Consider the following 20,162-nt stretch of genomic DNA (forward strand, 5'->3'; position numbering starts at 1 on the left):
AATAAAGGCTAAAGGAGTTTATTAGCACCAAACCAGCAATGCAAGATATGCTAAAGGGACTGCTGTTAATGAGAAGAAATTGAAAAGGAGAGAGGAATACATGCATCTGTACTAATAAAAGGGTAATATGCTAATTAGACGGACATCTTCCAGACATCCTTCTGGACATCCTTCTGGACAAAGCCACGGTGGTGGGGACTGAGACAGAGGTGGTTACGGGTGATCAGGCCAGCAAGTGAGAGCAGTTAGGGGGATCAGGCAGGCAGGCAGAGAGATTAGGTGCGATCAGGCAGGCAGAGGTCGTTAGGGGTGATGAGGTAGGCAGACAGGCAAGCAGTTAGGAGCCAGTGGTCCTGGATTGTGAGAGGGATGTCCGACTGCCAGTTGGACATACCCTGAGGGGTCCAGGATTGGACATGGTGCACGCTGGGCTGAGGGATCCCCTCCTGTGCACGAATTTTGTGCACTGGGCCTCTAGTCTATATATATAAAAGGCTAATATGCTAAGTGTCCCTCCCTCTGTCTGACCAGTTGTTATGATACACTCTGACCATCAGGGGGCAGACACTCAGTGCAGGAGCTGCTGAGCTGCAATGACTTGGCAGCATCGGTTCTCAGGTGGTGCATCCCAAAACCAGAGAGAAGGGAGCCCGATTCCTTGTGGGGCCACGTGATTCCACCTTTGGCCTTGGGTTATATTATTTCTGGGGCACTGGTGACCCCAAATCTGGTTTACTGCACACTTGCATTTGTGTTTCACACCCTGTATGAAAGCAACGTTGCAAAGTATCCTCTCGCACTCCAGGACCTATCAGGGGATGTCAAAGAGCTGGTTTTGGCCTGATCCCCGCAGGCCAGGCTGAGGGTCCCCACCTGCCAGAGGGACCCTGCTCACTCTGCAGATGTCTTTCGAGCCATGGCACTACGCTAGGTGCAGCCAGCCAGGGAGGGACCAAGGGAGGTTTATTCCAGGGTATATCCAGCCTGTATCACCCAGTCCTGCCCCACCAGCCACCTTCTAATTAATTTCCTTTCAATGTGCATGAATTAGTGCACCAGACCACTAGTAAAATATAAAAATGGCAATAAACAAATATCTATCAATAATAACCTTAAATGTAAATGGATTAAATGCTCTAATCAAAAGACATAGGGTAGCTGAATGGATTTAAAATAATGACTCATTTATGCTATCTAAAAGAGACCTATATCAGAACAGTGAACTCACACAGAATGAAAGTGAAAGGATGTTAAAACATCTCCAAGGAAAAATAAAATAAAAAAGCTGGGGTAGCAATACTCATATCTGACAAAATAGACCTCAAAATGAAGGTGATAACAAGAGATAAGAAAGGCCACTTCATAATACTAAAGGGATTGATACAAAAAGAGGAAATAACTCTGGTAAACATATATGCACCCAATACAGGAGCATCCAAATACATTAAAAAAAAAAAAAAAAAAACTTCTGCAAGATATCAAGGGAGAGATTTACAGCAATACAATCATAGTAGGAAACTTTAATACCCATTGACATCACTGGATAAATCCCCTAGACAAAAAATCAACAAGGAAACAGTGATCCTAAATGACACACTAGATCAGAGGAAATTAATTGACATTTTTAGAACATTTTACCTCAATGCTACAGATTATTTATTTTTCTCATGGGATGTTTTCAAATATAAACCATAAGGTAGGACAGAAATTAAGTCTTTACAAGTTCAAAAAGACTAATATCATATCAAGCATCTTTTCAGATCACAAGGGCATAAAATTAAAAATCAGATACTATTAAAACACTCCAAAACATTCAAACACATGGAAGATAACTAGCATGTTATTAAACAATGAATGGGTTACCAATGAGATCAAAGAAGAAATAAAAAACATCCTGGAATCAAATAAAAATGAAAACACAACACACCCAAAATCTTTGTGACATAGCAAAAGCTGTCCTGAGAGAGAAGTTCATAGCATTACGGGCCTAACTAAAAAAACACAAGGAAGTTAATAAAAAAACTATTTAATCCTGCAACTTAAAGAATTGGAAAGAGAACAACAAGAAAAGCCCAGAGTAAGTAGAAGGAAGGAAATAATAAAAATTAGAGGAGAAATAAGTGACATAGAGACTAAAAAGACAATAAAAAAGATCAATGAAACCAAGATCTGGTTCCTTGAAAGGATAAATAAGATTGATGAACCATTAGTCAAACTCATCAAGAAACAAAGAGATAGGTCCAAATAAATAAAATCAGAAATAAAAGTGGAGAAGTAACCACTGATATCAAAGCAATACAAAGGATTGTAAGAAAATACTATGAGCAACTATATGCCAACAAGCTTGAAAATGTGGATGAAATGGACAAATTCTAAGAAAAATACAATCTTCCAAAACTGAATCAGAAAAAATTGGAAAACCTGAATAGGCCAATAATGACTGATGATATTGAAGCAGTAATGAAAAAGCTCCCAGCAAACAAAGCCTGGGTCCAGATGGCTTTACAGGGTAGTTTTACCAAACATTCAAAGAACTAATACCTATCCTCCTCAAACTATTCCAAAAAATCCAAGAGGAAGGAATACTTCCTTTTTTTTTTTGAGGCTAAAAAACATTTATTATTATTATTATTATTATTTTTAATTGTTTGAAGTATTACAAATAATAGTACATATGTCTCCTTTTTTTTTCCTTCCCCATTGACCTTCCCCCGGCCTCCCCTTCCCCCCAGTACATGCCTTTACCTGCCCCCTCCCCCCAGTGTTTTTTATCCATTGGTTATGCTTATATGAATGCGTACAAGTCCTTCGGTTGATGTCTTATAGCCCCCCCACCCCCCGCAACCTCCTCTGCCTTCCCACTGTAGTTTGACAGTCTGTTCAATGCTTCTTTGCCTCATTATCTATTTTTTCCCCATTTCATTCCTTTAAAAAATCTTGCCTCTGCAGACTAGAAATAAACATATAATAACAAAAAATGTTTGAGTCCCAATTTCCATGTCCAACAGTTCTGAGTCCCCATTTCAATGTCAAACTGTTCCTTATGTGTACATGTCAGCAATGATATCTGGATGGTGGGCACATGGTGGCAATGCAGGTCCGACCCTCTCTGGTTTGGTCCTAGGCAACTTGCTGCTTCGCACAGCTGCTGACTGCTAGCGTGGCAAGGCGTCGTCAGCGTCTTCCATCTCTGGACTGTTTCTCCTCTTGTCTTCGTGGTTGGAGCAGACCTGTCAATTCCTCTCTGCTGCAGGAATCCACATGGTCTTGGAGTTGTTTTCTGAAAATATACAAACATATTCTCGACCAAAAGTTAATAAAGGAATCTTTTCTATATAATTGATTTGGGATCCAGCTGTTGCCTGAGCTTTCTGTTCATGCTGAGCATGAAGCCTCGTGGTGGCTGGTACTATGGATCTGTCTCTCGCCCAATCGTGTGAGCTGGGCCCTCCCTGGAGAAGAAACCTGAGTTCCCCGAGATATGTGATCAGTGCTGGGGCCCAGCCAGCAGGCCAGGGGATTCCCAAGGCAGGTGCTGGGCGTGGAGGCCACGGGGGCATAGGCTACCAAGGAGACAGAACTGAACCTCACATCACCCTGCTTGGCCCCGGAGGATGACTGGTTAGCCAGAGACGGGTAAGATTCCTCAGGGAAGGAACAACCTAAGACAGGCACAGTCGCAGAGGGGCCATCAGGAGAGAACTTGGGGATCATCAGAGGTGGGGCACAGACCCTCACCCCCCCAACCTTGCAGGGGCCTGGACCCTCACCCCGTCTGAGGGAGGTCTCCTGCCCCCATGGCTGATTTGCTTCCCATGCCCAGCTCAGATCGGGACACAGGTGACAGACAGTGACTTGGCCCAGCTCAGATTGGGACCCAGGTAACAGACAGAGACTTGGCCGACTGCAGCTGCCCTATATCTAAATCCAGCCTAGCACCAGGAATGCTCAGGGCCTACTCAAGAATGCAAATAATCCTTTCCACTAATATTTACAGGGTAAATTAAGATTGTTGGTAGAGTATTAAATTTGACAGTAAAATAATAATCAAGTTTTCAGATTAATTTAAATAGGCTAATTGAAATAAGTGAATATTCAAGAAAATGTAATTGTACTGGACAAAAAGCTGTTCCTAATGTGGTAACTAAAATTTCTATTGGTAGTTCATCTCATGGTAAAATTCCTGAACATGCAATGAAACTAAAGCAATCATATTTTTGTCAAAAAATTAAAATTTAAAGTCATCAAGACTGCATTATAAAAGTTACAAAAGCCTCCATTAATCGAAAAAGGGGGGATATAAGGGTAATATCATGTAAGGAAAAATATCCTATAAGTAAATTACATCTAGAAAACTTTTACTTTACAAAATTAGTTTTCATTTGTAATGCTAACAGCAAGACGCCCATGAAAAACACACATGGTGTCTAAATGAGACAAAGGAAAATCGTTTGGGCAAAAATAAAAAGGATCCCAAATCAATTATATAGAGGAAGGAATACTTCCAACCTCTTTTGATTAGCCCAGCATTATCCTAATTTCAAAACCAGATAAAGACACTGCGAAGAAAGAGAATTATAGGCCAGTATCCCTGATGAACATAGATGCTATGTTCAACAAAATATTAGCAAATCAGATCCAACAATATATTGAAAAGATCATACACCATGACCAAGTGGGATATATTACAGGGATGCAAGGCTGGTACAATATTCACAAATCAATAAATGTGATACATCACATAAACAAATTGAAATTAAAAAATCACATGATTATATCAATAGATGCAGGAAAAGCATTAGACAAAATCCAACACACAGCTTTGATAAAAACTGTCAGCAAAGTGGGATTCGAGGGAGCATATCTCAATGTGATAAGGCCATATATGACAAACCTACAGTCAACACCATACTCAATGGGCAAAAACTAAAAGCATTTCTCCTAAGAACAGGAACAAGCAAGGGATATCCACTTTCACCACTCTTATTCAACATAGTACTGGAATTTCTAGCCATAGTGATCAGACGAGAAGAAATAAAACACATCTAAATTGGAAAGGAAGAAGTACAACTTCATTATTTTCAGATGACATGATATTGTACCTAAAAAATCTTTGAAGTCTCTACCAAAAATCTCTAGATTTAATAAATGAATTTGACAATGTAGCAAGATACAAAATCAATCCCCCAAAATTGATGGCTTTTTTTATACACCAATAATGAATTCTCAGAAAGAGAAACTAAAGAAACCATCCCATTTACCATTGCAACAACAACAAAAAAATTAAGATACATAGGAATAATCTTAACCAAGGACTTGTACTCAGAAAACTACAAGACATTAAAAAAAAAAAGAAATAGAAGAAGATATAAACAAGTGGAAGAATATGCCATGTTTATGGATTGGAAGAATTCTCATTAAAATGTCCATACTCTCAAGGCAATGTGCAGAGTCAATGAAATCCCTAACACACATTTCACAGATCTAGAATAAATACTCCATAATTTTATATGAAACCAAAAAAAGACCCTGGATAGCTACAGCAATCTTGAGAAAAAGAAACAAAGCTGGAGGGATCACATTATCAGATATCAAGTTATACTACAAAGACACTGTACTCAAAATAGTCTGGTACTGGCACAAGAACAGACATATAGATCAATGGATTAGAAGAGAGACCTCATAAATTGACCAAGCCATTATGCTCAATATTTGACAAAGGTGACAGGAGCATACAATGGAGGCAACACAATCTTTTTCATAAATGGTGTTGGGAAAATTAGACAAATACACACCAAAAAATAAAAAGAAAGAAAGAAAGAAAAGGAACTAGACCACCAACTTACACCATACACAAGCACAAACTCAAAATTGATAAAAGACCTAAATGTAACCATAAAAATCTTAGAAAAAAACATAGGCAGAAAAAATCTCAGACATCTCTCCTAGCAATATGTTTATGGATACATATCCTAGGGCAAAGGGAACTAATGAGAAAATAAACAAATGAGACTACATCAAAATAAAAGCTTCTGCACAGCAAAAGGAATCATCAGCAAAATGAACAGGGAGCCCCCCGTATGGGAGAACATACTTGGCAACGATACATCTGATAAAGGGTTAATATCCAAAGTATATAAAGAATTCATATAACTTAACAAAAGGAAGACAAACAATCCAATTAAAAAATGGGCAAAGGACATAAATAGACACTTCTCCAAAGTGGACATACAGATGGCCATGAGACATATCAAAAAATGCTCAGTCACTGATCATCAGAGTGATGCAAATTAAAACTACAATGAGGCATCACTTCACACCTATCAGAATGGCTACCATCAACAAATCAACAAATGACAAGTGATGGTGAGGATGTGGAGAAAAGGGAACCCTAGGACACTGCTGGTGAGAATGCAGACTGATACAACCACTGTGCAAAACAGTATGGAGTTTATTTTAAAAAATTAAATATGGAACTGCCATTTGACCCAGTGATCCCACTTCTAGGAATGTATCCCTAGAGACTCAAAACACCAATCAGAAAGAATGTATGCACCCCTATGTTCATAGCAGCACAATTTACAATAGTTAAGATCTGGAAACATTACAAATGCCCATCAGGAGTGAATAAGAAAGCTATAGTATATTTGTACCATGGAGTACTATGCAACAATAAAGATTAAAAAAATTTTTTTAAAATAAATAGAAAGACTCAATTTCAATAGGAGGGCCCACATTACCCATAAAAGGAACATTACAGGAGCACCCAGTTCAGATGTTCAAGGAGACTGCACCACTGGGTCTCACAAGACATCTGTTTCATAAGGCCACACTACCAAAACTGGGAATCATAGCTGATTTAGGAAATACATAGAAACAAACATAGAGACGGCAGCCTAAATAGTGAAAAAAAGAAACATGGCACAAAAGAAAATGCAGGAGAAATCTCTGGAAAGGAAACTAAATGAAATGGATAGAAACAATTTATTAGATACTAGAGGCCCTGTGCACAAAATTCGTGCATGGGGGTGTGTGTCCCTCAGCCCAGCCTGCATCCTCTCCAATCTGGGACCCCTCAAGGGATATCAGATGGGGCCTAAGTGGGCAGTCGGACATCCCTCTCACAGTCCAGGAGCGCTGGCTCTCAACTGCTCACCTGCCTGCCTTCCTCATTGCTCCTAACTGCTTCTACCTGCCAGCCTGATCATGCCATAACCACTCCCCTGGCAGCCTGATTGATGCTTAACTGCTCCCCTGCCAGTCTGATTGCCCTAACTGCCCTTCTCTGCCAGCCTGGTCACCCCTAACTGCCCTCCCCTGCCAGCCTCATCGCCCCTAACTGCTTTCATCTGCTGGTCTGTTCCCCCCCACAACTGCCCTCCTCTGCAGGCCTGAGTCCCCCCAAACCGCCCTCCCCTGCAGGCCTGGTCATCCCTAACTGCCCTGTCCTGCAGGCCTGGTCCCTCCCAACTGCCCTCCCCTGCTGGCCATCTTGTGGCAGCCATCTTGTGTCCACATGGGGGCAATCATCTTTGACCACATTGAGGCAGCCATCTTGTGTGTTGGAGTGACAGTCAATTTGCATATTACTCTTTTATTAGATAGGATAGAGTCCTGGTGCATGGCGGGGGGCTGGCTGGTTTGCCCTGAAGGGTGTCCCAGATCAGGGTGGAGTTTACCTTGGGGTGTGGGGTGGCCTGGGCGAGGGTCCTGTGGTGGTTTGCAGGCTGGCCACGTCCCCTGGTGACCCAAGCATAGGCTGGAAGCAGGTATCTGGGATTTATTTATCTTCTATAATTGAAACTTTGTAACCTTGACTGGAGGCCAGGGCAGGCCAGGCCAGCCAGAAAACTTGGCTTCCCCCATCACTGGGGGTAACCCAAGCCTCTGGCTGGCTCCAGCTCTGTGGCATGGTCATCTTTGTTGGGTTTTATTTATCTTCTATAATTGAAACTTTGTAGCCTTGAGCGAAGGCCAGGGCAGGCTAGGGCAGGGGAAGCTTGGCTTACTCCATCCCCTGGGGCAACCCAAGCCTCCTGCTTGCTCCAGATCCATGGTCACCATCTTGGTTGGGTTAATTTGCGTATTCGCTCCTGATTGGCTGGTGGGCGTGGCTTGTGGGCATAGCAGAGGTACAGTCAATTTGCATGTTTCTCTTTTATTAGATAGGATAGAGTTCAAAAAATGCTTATAAGAATGCTTAAAAAACTGCAAGGTCATTAAGGAGAACATAGTAACCATGAGAAAAAACAACAATCAGAAATGAAGAATAAGCTGGAAGGAATAAACAGTAGGTTGGATGAAGCAAAAGATCATCAATTCTGAAAGCAAGCTAGTACAAAACACCCAATTAGAGCAGAAAAAAAGAATTAAAAAAATAAGATTAGTTTAAGGGACCTTTGGAACACCATAACATCTGCATAGTAGGGATATTGGAAGAAGAAAGGAAGTGATTGAGAACCTATTTGAAGAAATAATAACTGAAAACTTTACTTTCCTGGTGAAAGAAAAAAACACAGGAGTCCAGGAAGCACAGGAATTCCTTAACAAGATAAATCCAAGAGCCCCACACCAAGACACATCAAAATTAAAATAACAAAGATTAAAGACAAAGAGAAAATCTTAAAAGCAGCAAGGGAAAAAAAGTTACCTACAAGGGCATTCCCATAAGACTGTCAGCTGATTTTTCAACAGAAACATTTGAGGCCTGACAGGAATGGCATGATAAATTCAAAGTGATGAAAAGTAAGGACCTACAACCAAGACTACTTTGCCCAGCAAAGCTACCATTTAGAATTGAAGGAGAAATAAAGAGCTTCCCAGACAATAAAAAGTTAAAGGACTTTGTTACCACGAAACCAGTAGTACAAGAAATATTAAAGGGCCTTTTTTTATTTTATTTATTTATTTATTTATTTTTTCTATGAAAAGTACATGAAATTCAAGTTACAGTGTCCCTCAATAAGGCTTTATTGGGACACAGCCATGCTTACTCTTTTACATATGTGTACGGCTGCTTTCATGTTGCAATAGCAGAGTTGAATTGTGGTAACAGAGACCACATGGCTCACAAAGCCTAAGCTATGTATTATTTGGTAAAGGGCCTTTTTTTTTAATAAGGAGAAGAAAAAAAAAAGCCAAGGGAACATAGTCAAAAGAATAAATGGCAATATATATAATCACTTTAAATGTAAATGACTTAAATGCTCCAATCAAAAGACATCAAGGAGCTGAATGGATAAGAAAACAAGACCTATACATGTGATTTCTACAAGAGACCAACTTCAGAACAAAAGATACACACAGATTAAATGTAAAGGGGTGGAAAAGATATTTTATGCAAATGGAAATGAAAGAAAGCTGGAGTAGCAATACTTATACTGACAAAATGAACTTTAAAACAAAAACTATATAATAAGAGACAAAGAAAGACACTACGTAATAATAAAGGGAACAATCCTACAAGTGGATATAACCATTGTAAACATTTGTGCACTCAAAATAGGAGCACCTAAAAATATAAATCAAATCTTCATAGACATAAAGGGAGAGATTGACAGTTATACAGTCATACTAGAGGATTTTTTGCACCAATGAATAGATGTTTCAGATAGAAAATCAACAAGAAAACAGCAACCTTAAATGACACACTAGATCAGATAAATTTAATTGATATATTCAGACATTTCACCCCAAGCAGCAGAATGTACATTATTTTTAAGGGTACATGGAATATTTTCTAGAATAGACCACATGTTTTGCCATAAAACAAGTCTCAATAAATATAAGAATATTGAAAGCATATCAAGCACCTTCTCTGTCCACTCCTTTATCAATTACATTTATAATAGTACTAGAGGCTCGTTGCAGGAAGATTCCTGCAAGAGTAAGGCTTCCGGTGGCCTTCTCTGCAGCCCCACCTGCTTCCCTCCCTTCTCCGCAGCCCCGCCTGCTTCCACCCTGCCCTGCATGCTTCTCCGCAGCTTTGCTCCCTTCTGCAGCACTTGGCTTCCTTCTATGCTGTCTTCAGTCTTCGCTCTGCGCCTGGATATGCAAATTAACTGCCATCTTGGTTGGGTTAAAGTGCATACTCGCTCCTGATTGGCTGGTGGGCATGGCTTGTGGGCATAGCGGAGGTACAGTCAATTTGCATGTTTCTCTTTTATTAGATAGGATACTAAATCTTTTGTTGCATTTTCAAAACTATTTACAACATCTGTACCTGGAGTAGATTTCATTTCAAGAAATCCCTTTTTTTTGTACATCTATAAGAAGAAGCTCCTGCCCAGCCGGAGTGGCTCAGTGGTTGAGCACCAACCTATGAACCAGGAGGTCATGGTTCAATTCCTGGTCAGGGCACATGCCCAGGGGTTGCCGGCTCAATCTCCAATGTGGGATAAGCAGGATGCAGCCAATCAATGATTTTCTCTCATCATTGATGTTTCAATTTATCTCTTCCTCTCTGAAATCAATAAAAAAATATATATTTTTAAGAAAGCAGCTCCTCATGTGTTGAAGTTTTATCATGAGGTTGCAGCAATTAAGTCAGATCTTTAGGCTCCACTTCTAATTCTATTCTCTTGCTATTTTCACTTCATCTGCAGTAACTTCCTCTACTGAAGTCTTGAAGCCCTCAAAGTCATCCATGATGATTGCATCAGCTTCTTCCCAACTGCTGTTAATATTGTTATTTGATGTTTCTTATGAACTCTGAGTGTTCTTTTTAAAAATATATATATTTTTATTGATTTCAGAGAGGAAGGGAGCTGAAGAGGGGGGTAGAAAATCAGTGATGAGAGGGAATAATTGATCTGCTGCCTCCTGCATGCCTTTCCCCTCCCCCGCTCCACTGGGGATAGTCTACAACCTGGGCATGTGCCCTGCCTGGGAATCAAATTGTGTCCTCCTGGTTCATAGGTCAATGCCCAACCACTGAACCACACCAGCTTGGCTGAGTATTCTTTTTTTTTTTTTTTTTTTTAAATATATTTTATTGATTTTTCACAGAGAGGAAGAGAGAGGGATAGAGAGCCAGAAACATTGATGAGAGAGAAACATCGATCAGCTGCCTCCTGCACACCTCCCACTGGGGATGTGCCCGCAGCCAAGGCACATGCCCTTGACGGGAATCGAACCCGGGACCCTTCAGTCCGCAGGCCGACGCTCTATCCACTGAGCCAAACCGGTTTCGGCATTGGCTGAGTATTCTTAATGACATCTAGCATGATGACTCCTTTCAGAGAATTTTCTGTTTACTTTGCTCAGATCCACCAGAGGAATCACTGTCAAAGTCAGTTATCTATATATATAAAAGGCTAAGTGTCCATCTGTCTGACCAGTAGCTATGATGCTCAATACAGAAGCTGCCATGATGCACACTGGCCATTTAAAATAAACTGCACCACAGACCTGGTGCCAACAAACCAACACTCAACAAACCAAGTGGGACACAGGCCCCGCTATCACCCTGGAGCAACACTCCACCAAATGGCAGCCAATGCTGCCAAGACCCCATGGTGCAAAATGTGGCCCACAGCTCAGTCCAGCCCAGAAACAGTGGCTGTGGGCACCAGGTAATGATAACATGTAGCAATGCCCTGCTTCCTCTCCCTAGAGACTAGCCTCCTTGGAGTTTCTTCATCCCAGGAACCTGACTTGTTTTATAGCCAGGTGCAAACATTTTACAGTTTAACCAAATGTTTGTGAAGCATTTTCACATGCCTCATCTCATTTGATCCTCACAGAACTCCTGAAATAGGTAGATAGGAGATTTGGTAGAATCCTATTTTCTTTTCATTGGCCAGAAACCAGAGATTTAGAAAGTTTAGAAACTTGACCTGACGGAAAAAAAAAGAGAAATGGTGGAACCTGAAAAATGATTTCAGGTTTTCTCACTGTGCAGAATATAGTCAAACTGCTACAGTTAAATATTTTACCCTTTGTTCTCCCTTCTTGATCTACAATAATAATTTGCTTTGTGTTGATATTTACTGCAGCTTTGCTGACAATTACTTGAAAGAGAAGTTGGTGTGCTTCATTGGGCTGGAAAAAGTTTAGCTAAATCATAAAGCAGGTCTAATTAAGCAAGTTTATTCTATATCTATATCTATAAAAGCCTAAGTTGACTCGTTCATGCGCGATACATATAAAGCTTTTGCTTCAGCCAAAATGGACGTCGGTGTGGTTCCTCTGGCTACTTCCATGCTGAAGAAGGGTGGAATTTTCTTTCAGAACCAAGACATAATTGCTGTCTGTCAAAGGGACGATGAGGCCTGAGTACAGAAGGACGTGGGCTTGTGACCTGGCAGAGACAAACTATAATGTAAAATTTAGTGTTACTGAGCAATTAGAATAGCAGGAGTTACAACAAATGGTCTGGTGGAAGGAAAAGAAAACATTTTAGCTCTAATAACCTCTATTGAAAGAGAATTTACTTCTTAAAATTACCCTTAAGTTTATGTAATTTGGCCTGATTGTTTGCATAAACACAGTAAGAATGGCAACTGACTATCTTTGCTAGAATTTCATGATTGAATCTTAATGTGCCCTGTAGGGCCAGGAAGCCAAGCTATCTAGCTGCCATCAGGCCTGTCTGGAGTATCTGCTCGGTTAGGTGAATTCCTCAACTGCAGTGGCTCTACCCAGGCCCATTCCCTAGGCTTCAAGGCCCTTCTCAGAAGCCCTCCTACTCATTGTGGCCCAGAGTGTGCACTTATTGCTCCCCTTCTACTCTGACCAACTGCCAGTGATAGTAGGGTATGGGCCTGCCGCTCCAGTGCCAGCTATTTTCAGGGCTACCAAGCAGGATTCCAGGCTTTCTTTGTGGCACTCTTATTGGCTTCAAGTCTTCAGAGTTCAGACAGGGCTCTTTAAAACATGATACTTCAGTAAAAGTTTTCGGTCAATAAAACCACTATTGGAAACTGGTCTTATTGAATTTATGCAAAGAAATGTATTGCCATGATTTATTAAGTATTGCTAAATTTCGGAGGAATTATATAAGGAGAAAAAGCTACTGACCTGCTTTAAGATCTTCTGATTTTCCTTGCCAGTCCTTTTTATGGACTCTGTAGAGTAATATTTTATAAAATTTAGTATTATAACAAAATAGTAACTGTTGGATTTCTTTTATCAGTCCCCCCTAAGTACTTTGGCATAACTATTTACCCTCTGTCTAGGGAGGCAGAGGGTAAATTATTTACTCTTCCTGGCTTACTGGCCCATATCATTCAATTAATTTCCTTTTAACATTTCTCTTCTCCTTCTTATTACATACATAATCTTCATAAATTTTACACTCTTAAATTAGTCTTCAAACTTTTTTCTATGTCCTTTAAAAATGCATAACCATGCCTCAGACCTTTTACACTAATTCCTCATTCTTAGAAACCTCAATTCTTTGATGATTACCAAAAAGTAGACAGTCAGCATTTCTTAGATTAACATTTATGAACACATTTTAAATGTACTTTTTCAAGAAAATATAACTAGACCTTCTGTGATACAACTAAGATCAGGTAAGTTAAAACTTGTCTAGTAAAAACTGCTATATTTTTCCTTATGTTATTTCAAGTATATTGTGTCAGTCTAATATAGTTCAAAAATATTTTTTTTTGAGAGAGAGAGAGACAGATTTTTGTGTTACCTCAGGGCCCTTGAGATGCCAGAAAACTGCCTTTCAGTTAAATTCTTGAAATATTACATTTGGAAAAGCTGTTAAATATATTTAATCTAAAGATTATTAAAACTTAAACCAGTTGTAAACTTTAAAGATTTGGTAGAATTAATTCCTTTTAATCCGACTAATAAAATATTATATTTCAAAGTTTCTCTGCTTGAACATTCTGATGCAGCCCAAGAAACACCTAGTAGCCCTGCCCTGCCAGGTGTGGAGGCAAACTTTTTTTTTTCCCTCTTGGAAACTTCTGTCCACCATAGGGGAGATAAACAAGCTGTAAAAAACAACTTCTTTGTTCCTTGAAATTTTTATGACCCTGCTGCAAATGACTAAGTTGAAAGACTTTTCTTGCCTTTTGTACAAGCAATCTTGGAACCTAGCCAGCCTTTGTTTTCTCTGGGCTATATCCTTCACAAATTTATACCTTTTAATCTACCCCAGAATTCCAAAATTTCAACCTAATACAGTAAATTCACAAATCAGGGAAGAGCAAACCAAAACCCCTACTATATAAAAATAGACAGAAATTTCATTAGCTAAGTGGGCTGATTCCCCCCTTGACAGAAAGCAAACGTCTCTTGGGAAAAACATCCCAGTAGTTTCTCGAGACCTTGGCAGTCTGTCATGGTGTTCAGCCTTTAATAAATCAAACATTTTTGGCCAGAAGAATCAACAGAAGTACAGAATAAATCAAAGTAGCTTTTGCTTTTATGAAGGCTCTCACACTTATATTTATAGACCCGTTAATGAACAGATAATTATGCCAAGACAGACAGACAAACATCTATACTCACACTCTTTCAGTAGACTAGCACTCTTGTGAGCTGAGCAAATAACAGAAACACTGACCAACTCCCCTAATGGACATGGGGGCACTCCCGACACCCACGCCCCAGAACAAAATTCTTGACCAACGTCTTGGTGAAAATCTACTGGAGGAGTTAAGACTGTGTTCAGTCCCTTTTCTTAGTAGCAAAATGACTAGTCCCAAGCAAACAAACAGAAAAGTGAACTCAAAATTCCTTAATTGAATTTGAATTCTCTTACCTCCGGAGGTTTTTCTCTGATGACTCCAAAAGAATCCAGGGGCATGTCAGCTGTCCCTTGTCTGGATGTCACAACCACAGAAAAGCTTCTTTGAGGCCCTGGAACTTCCTCAGGTGGCACCTCCCCTAGAGATCCTCAGAGCCTGGCAACCAGGCAGCAGAGCCCGTCCATCCCAGGCGTCTGAGATCAGGTGCCGGTAGGCACCTGTGTCTTATCTCGCTGGGGCCTCCAAATGTTGTATCATAAATCATCGAGTGAGATACAAGATGACTTAATGAGCCAATTAATTAGGAGTCATTTATTTATTGCACACGGGCCCAGAAGGTGGGGTTTCTTCCAAATCTCTGAGCGAAGACACAGAGGAAGTTTCCCGTATTTATACCTTTCGGGCTCTTTGTCTGCAGATTTTACAAAGAGCTCTGTGTGAGTTATTGTTACAGTTTGTAATCTTGGATACATAAAGAACAAACATTTGGACTAAGAATATGGGAATTATTATTAGTATTAGTCCATTACATTAGATGCCTAGCTTGCAAGGTCAGACAGTTAAGTTTTTATCTTCTTCTATTATTCAAATTAAAACAGTTATTCTACAGAATAAGAGACTGTCTAAAAATGACAAATTTACAGAACAAGGAAATATCTAACAATAACAGAGTATTTCAAACAGTAGTTTTTATACAAGATGGAGGTTACTATGTTATACCTTCATTGTCCATTGTACCTGGCTTGGTTTTTTTGCTGAGGTTTTAATGCATGAGCCCATTTTCCAGCTGGAAAATAGGGTCCAGATGTGTTGACCACTCAGGCCTGCACTACTTCTCTGTGTAATTACCCAGGGCTATAGCATTGCAGTTCTCTGTTCATGAAGTAGGGCCTTGCAGGGGTTCAGAAAAACTCAACCATTCTAACTTTTTCAGTGTTTGGTTTAATAGGAAAATAATGAAATGCCAAGCATTATGATATGTTTTAAAATTTTATATTTAGCAAATGAATGCTCTTTAAACTGCAGTTCAATATTGTTGTACAATCCCCAAGCTAACTATAGGATTTATAAAATGTTGTTATGTAGTTTTTTATAGAAATCCAGTGCACGGATTCATGCACATTCAAAGGAAATTAATTAGAAGGTAGCAGGTGGGGCAGGACTGGTTGAGACAGGCCAGGCACACGTTGGAGCCAACCAACCTGCCATCGTCCCTCCCCAGCCAGCTGCACCTGGGGCTGTGCCACAGCTTGAAGGGCATCTATGGAGTGAACAGGGTCTCTCTGGCAGGTGGGGTCCATAGCCTGATGGAATCACAGGGCCCTGCAAGGAATATGGCTTTCTCCTCTCTGGTTCCAGGGTGCATCACCTGAGAACCACCACTGCCAAGTCACCACAGCTCAGCAGCTCCTGCATTGATCATCTGCCCCCTGGTGGTGAGTGTGCATCATACCTACTGGCCAGTTGATAGTTGGACAGTTGCTTAGCCATATATATATATATATATATATATATATATATATATATGAGCTTATATTTTACAATTTTTGGTATTTTAATATTTTCTGTACAGCTTTTCAGTGTATCTATCTCTGTGATTTTTACATATAATCTCATTAGAAAATAATTTCAGCAGTTTAACTTTGAGGCCCAAGATAAGTGGCCCCTAGCCACCAGCTCTGTTGTCTGGTATCTCAACGCCTGGAAAGTATACCATGACCCCAAGTTCCCTGCTGTTAGCTCCCATCAGCCACCTGGGCCCTACAGGCAGGTGTTGAGTTGTAAGTGATAGGTCAAAATAGAATTAAGTTAAAGAATATTTGAGTTTCTCATAACCCACAACTGGTTTAAGATGATGGTCAAATTGATTTAAAATAGTTGGTTTCTTGCCCAGCCAGCATGGCTCAGTGGTTGAGCTTCGAGCTATAAACCAGGAGGTCACGGTTCAATTCCCGGTCAGGGCACATGCCCAGATTGTGGGCTTGGGGGTGTGTGGGAGTTAGCCAATCAATGATTCTCTTTCATCATTGATGTTTCTGGCTCTCTCTCTCTCTCCCTTCTTCTCTGAAATCAATAAAAATATATTTTTAAAAATAGTTTATCAGTTAGTGATTGCTGTATAGCAGACAGTAAAGAATTTCTCATCTTCTTGGCAAAGACTTTAGTCTATACCTTTCAGCCTGTCACCAGTTGTTATCTGCTATTTGAGTAATTTTGAAGTGCTAAAACGCTTTGTCCTTTTTTTTTAAATAAATCTTTATTGTTCAGATTATTATAGGTGTTCCTCTTTTTCCCCCCATAGCTCCCCTCCACCTGATTCCCCACCCCTCCCCATGCCCTTACCCCCCGCCACTGTCTTCATCCATAGGTGTAAGATTTTTGTCCAATCTCTTCCCGCACCCCTCACACCCCCTTCCCCCTGAGAATTGTCAGTCCACTCACTTTCTATGTCCCTGATTCTATTACTTTCACCAGTCCATTCTGTTCTTCAGATTTTTTATTCACTTGATTTTTAGATTCACTTGTTGGTAGGTATGTATTTGATGTCATTTTGTTGTTCATAATTTTTATCTTTACCTTTTTCTTCTTCTTCCTCTTCTTAAAGAATACCCTTCAGCATTTCATGTAATCCCGGTTTGGTGGTGATGAACTCCTTTAGCTTTTTCTTATCTGTGAAGCTCTTTATCTGACCTTCAACTCTGAATGTTAGCTTTGCTGGGTAGAGTAATCTTGGTTGTAGGTTCTTGCTGTTCATCACTTTGAATATTTCTTGCCACTCCCTTCTGGCCTGCATAGTTTCTGCCGAGAAATCAGCTGACAGTCGTATGGGTGCTCCCTTGTAGGTAACTAACCGTTTTTCTCTTGCTGCTTTCTTTTTTTTTTTTTTTTAAATATATTTTATTGATTTTTTACAGAGAGGAAGGGACAGGGATAGAGAGCTAGAAACATCGATGAGAGAGAAACATCGATCAGCTGCCTCCTGCACACCCCCCACTGGGGATGTGCCCGCAACCAAGGTACATGCCCTTGACCGGAATCGAACCCGGGACCCTTCAGTCCGCAGGCCGACGCTCTATCCACTGAGCCAAACCGGTTTTGGCTCTCTTGCTGCTTTCAAGATTCTCTCTTTGTCTTTTGCCCTTGGCATTTTAATTATGATGTGTCTTGGTGTGGTCCTCTTTGGATTCCTCTTGTATGGGGTTCTGTGTGCTTCCTGAACTTGTAAGTCTATTTCTTTCACCAGGTAGGGAAAGTTTTCTGTCATTATTTCTTCTAATAGGTTTTCAATATTTTGCTCTCTCTCTTCTTCTGGCACCCCAAAAATTTGGATGTTGATAGGCTTAAAGTTGTCCCATAGGCTCCTTACACTATCTTCATATTTTTGGATTCTTTTTTCTTTTTGTTTTTCTGGTTGGGTGTTTTTTGTTTTCTCATATTTCAGATCTTTGTTTTGACTCTTGGGGTACGTTGATCTACAGTTGAGTTTCTGTATATTCTTTATTTTAGACAGTGTATGCTTAATTTCTGACTGGTCCTTTTCCATTTTTTTGGCATTCTCATTAAAACCCTTAAAGGTCTCTCTAAGTTCCTCAGTGGTTTTTAGAAGATTCTTGAGTAACCTTATAAATGTGGTTCTGAACTCTATGTCGTCCAGTAGTTTGCTTTCCTCCATTTCTTTCATTCATGACATGTTTCTTTGTCTCTGCATTTTGCAGCTTCCCTGTGTTGATGGAGTGGCTTTGTGTGGTAGGTGACCTAGAGGGGCCAGTATCTCAGCCTCCCCAATCACCTGAGGTGGACGCTCTTGGTACACCCCTTTGTGGGCTGAGTGCAAAGTCTTGGTGTAGTTAAGCCTTGATTGCTGTTGGTACACTGGGAGGAATTGACCTCCAGGCCAATTGGCTGTGAGGACCCGCTGTGTCTATAATGGAAGAACTGCTGCGCTGGAGACACGCTTATGGTGCAGGACTTGTTTCAGTGGGGATTTGGTGCTCACTGAGTCTGCCTCTTGAATGTGTCACTTATGGATGTGAGGAGTTGAAATCTGCTGTCGTCTCACACTGACCACTAGATACACTGGCTTCTGGATCTCCAATGGTGTGCAGGTCAGCTACTGTCTGAGGCCACCCAGCAGGAGCTACAGCAAGAACTACAGTTTTCTCCTCTTTGCTTGGCATTTGGAGGTTTTGGAGCTGTCTGACCAGAGCTGCAGTTTGTTTGGTTAAGCTGTGATAGGGCAGGCCATTCATATGCTAAAGCCGCTGCTTGGAGCTTGGAGGGGTTTGTAGGTTGTGCGGGGCAGGGTCTCAGGGCATCACTAGGCTAGGGCGTGGCAAACAGCGATGGCTGCCAGTTAGACGGCTCTGCGTCTCTGACCGCGTCCTCGCATCTTGCGCCCCAGCTCAGTAAACAATTATTCCTGCGTGCAGCTCTGCAAGCAAGCCACCCTCACTTGCTGACCCGATGGCAGAGAGTCCACCTTCTCCCCATAGGAGTTTGGGTCCCCCGCGTCTCCCCAGAAACTGGAGTTTGGAGTAATCGGGATCTTGTCTCCTTTCGGGTTGAAAAAAGCAGCGCTCCCAGTCGCCTGCCGCCAGCCTGATTCATGCACCTCCATACCTCAGCTTTTCAGCGCTTGTGCACGTCTCAATGCTCTTTTCTCTTTCCTCTAGTTGTAGAACTTCCACTCAGCCAGCTTTCCCATGGTTCTGAGTGATAGAGGTTTTGTCTTTTAGTTGTAGTTTTGAAATGGTTGTGTGAGGCAGCACTTTAGGTGTTTACCCTACGCTGCCATCTTGGATCCTCCTGAAACTCTTTGTTCTTAGTATATTTTCTCCTATCTCAAAATGAAAACAAAACTTGGTCCCAAAAGTCTGTGCTACAATAAAATGGCCAAACAATTTATACCATAAGGGAGCCAACTGAATTTCCAGTGGAAAAAAACACCTAACTTTTTAAAATTAAACGCATAATGCATTTCCAGGAAAGTAGGGGTAAGAAGCCTATTTTTACTTTACTTACATAGATAATCTTCAAAGAGAGGCTGGTTGTTTTGGCTAAATAAACATTGGAATGTTTTTGAAGTGTCCACAGAATAGGAGATCCTCCTCAAGGGCACTTTTGAACTCTATTAAAAGCTGAGTTAGAGTTAGGGGCCTGAGGAAGACAGGTGAGTCCGCAGAAGGCATGCTCCACAATCTTACATAAAGAACTTGGTATGGCTGTGCTGCTCAGTGTTTTGGGGAGGGCGAGGGATTGCAGGCTCTGGGCTGGTTTGGGGAAGCAGCAAAACGGAACTGCCTTGCTGGAAGGTGAGTGTGGGAAGTGATGTTAAGAGAGGGTCTGCAGAAAAGATCATAGAAAAATGAGCAGTTAGCTGCACAAAAGGGTCTCTAGCGAGAATTGGAAGAAACTGGATCCCTTGTACACTCTTAGTGGTAATGTAAATAA

Source organism: Plecotus auritus, assembly GCF_963455305.1.
Source record: "Plecotus auritus genome assembly, chromosome: 2".
NCBI lineage: Eukaryota > Metazoa > Chordata > Mammalia > Chiroptera > Vespertilionidae > Plecotus > Plecotus auritus.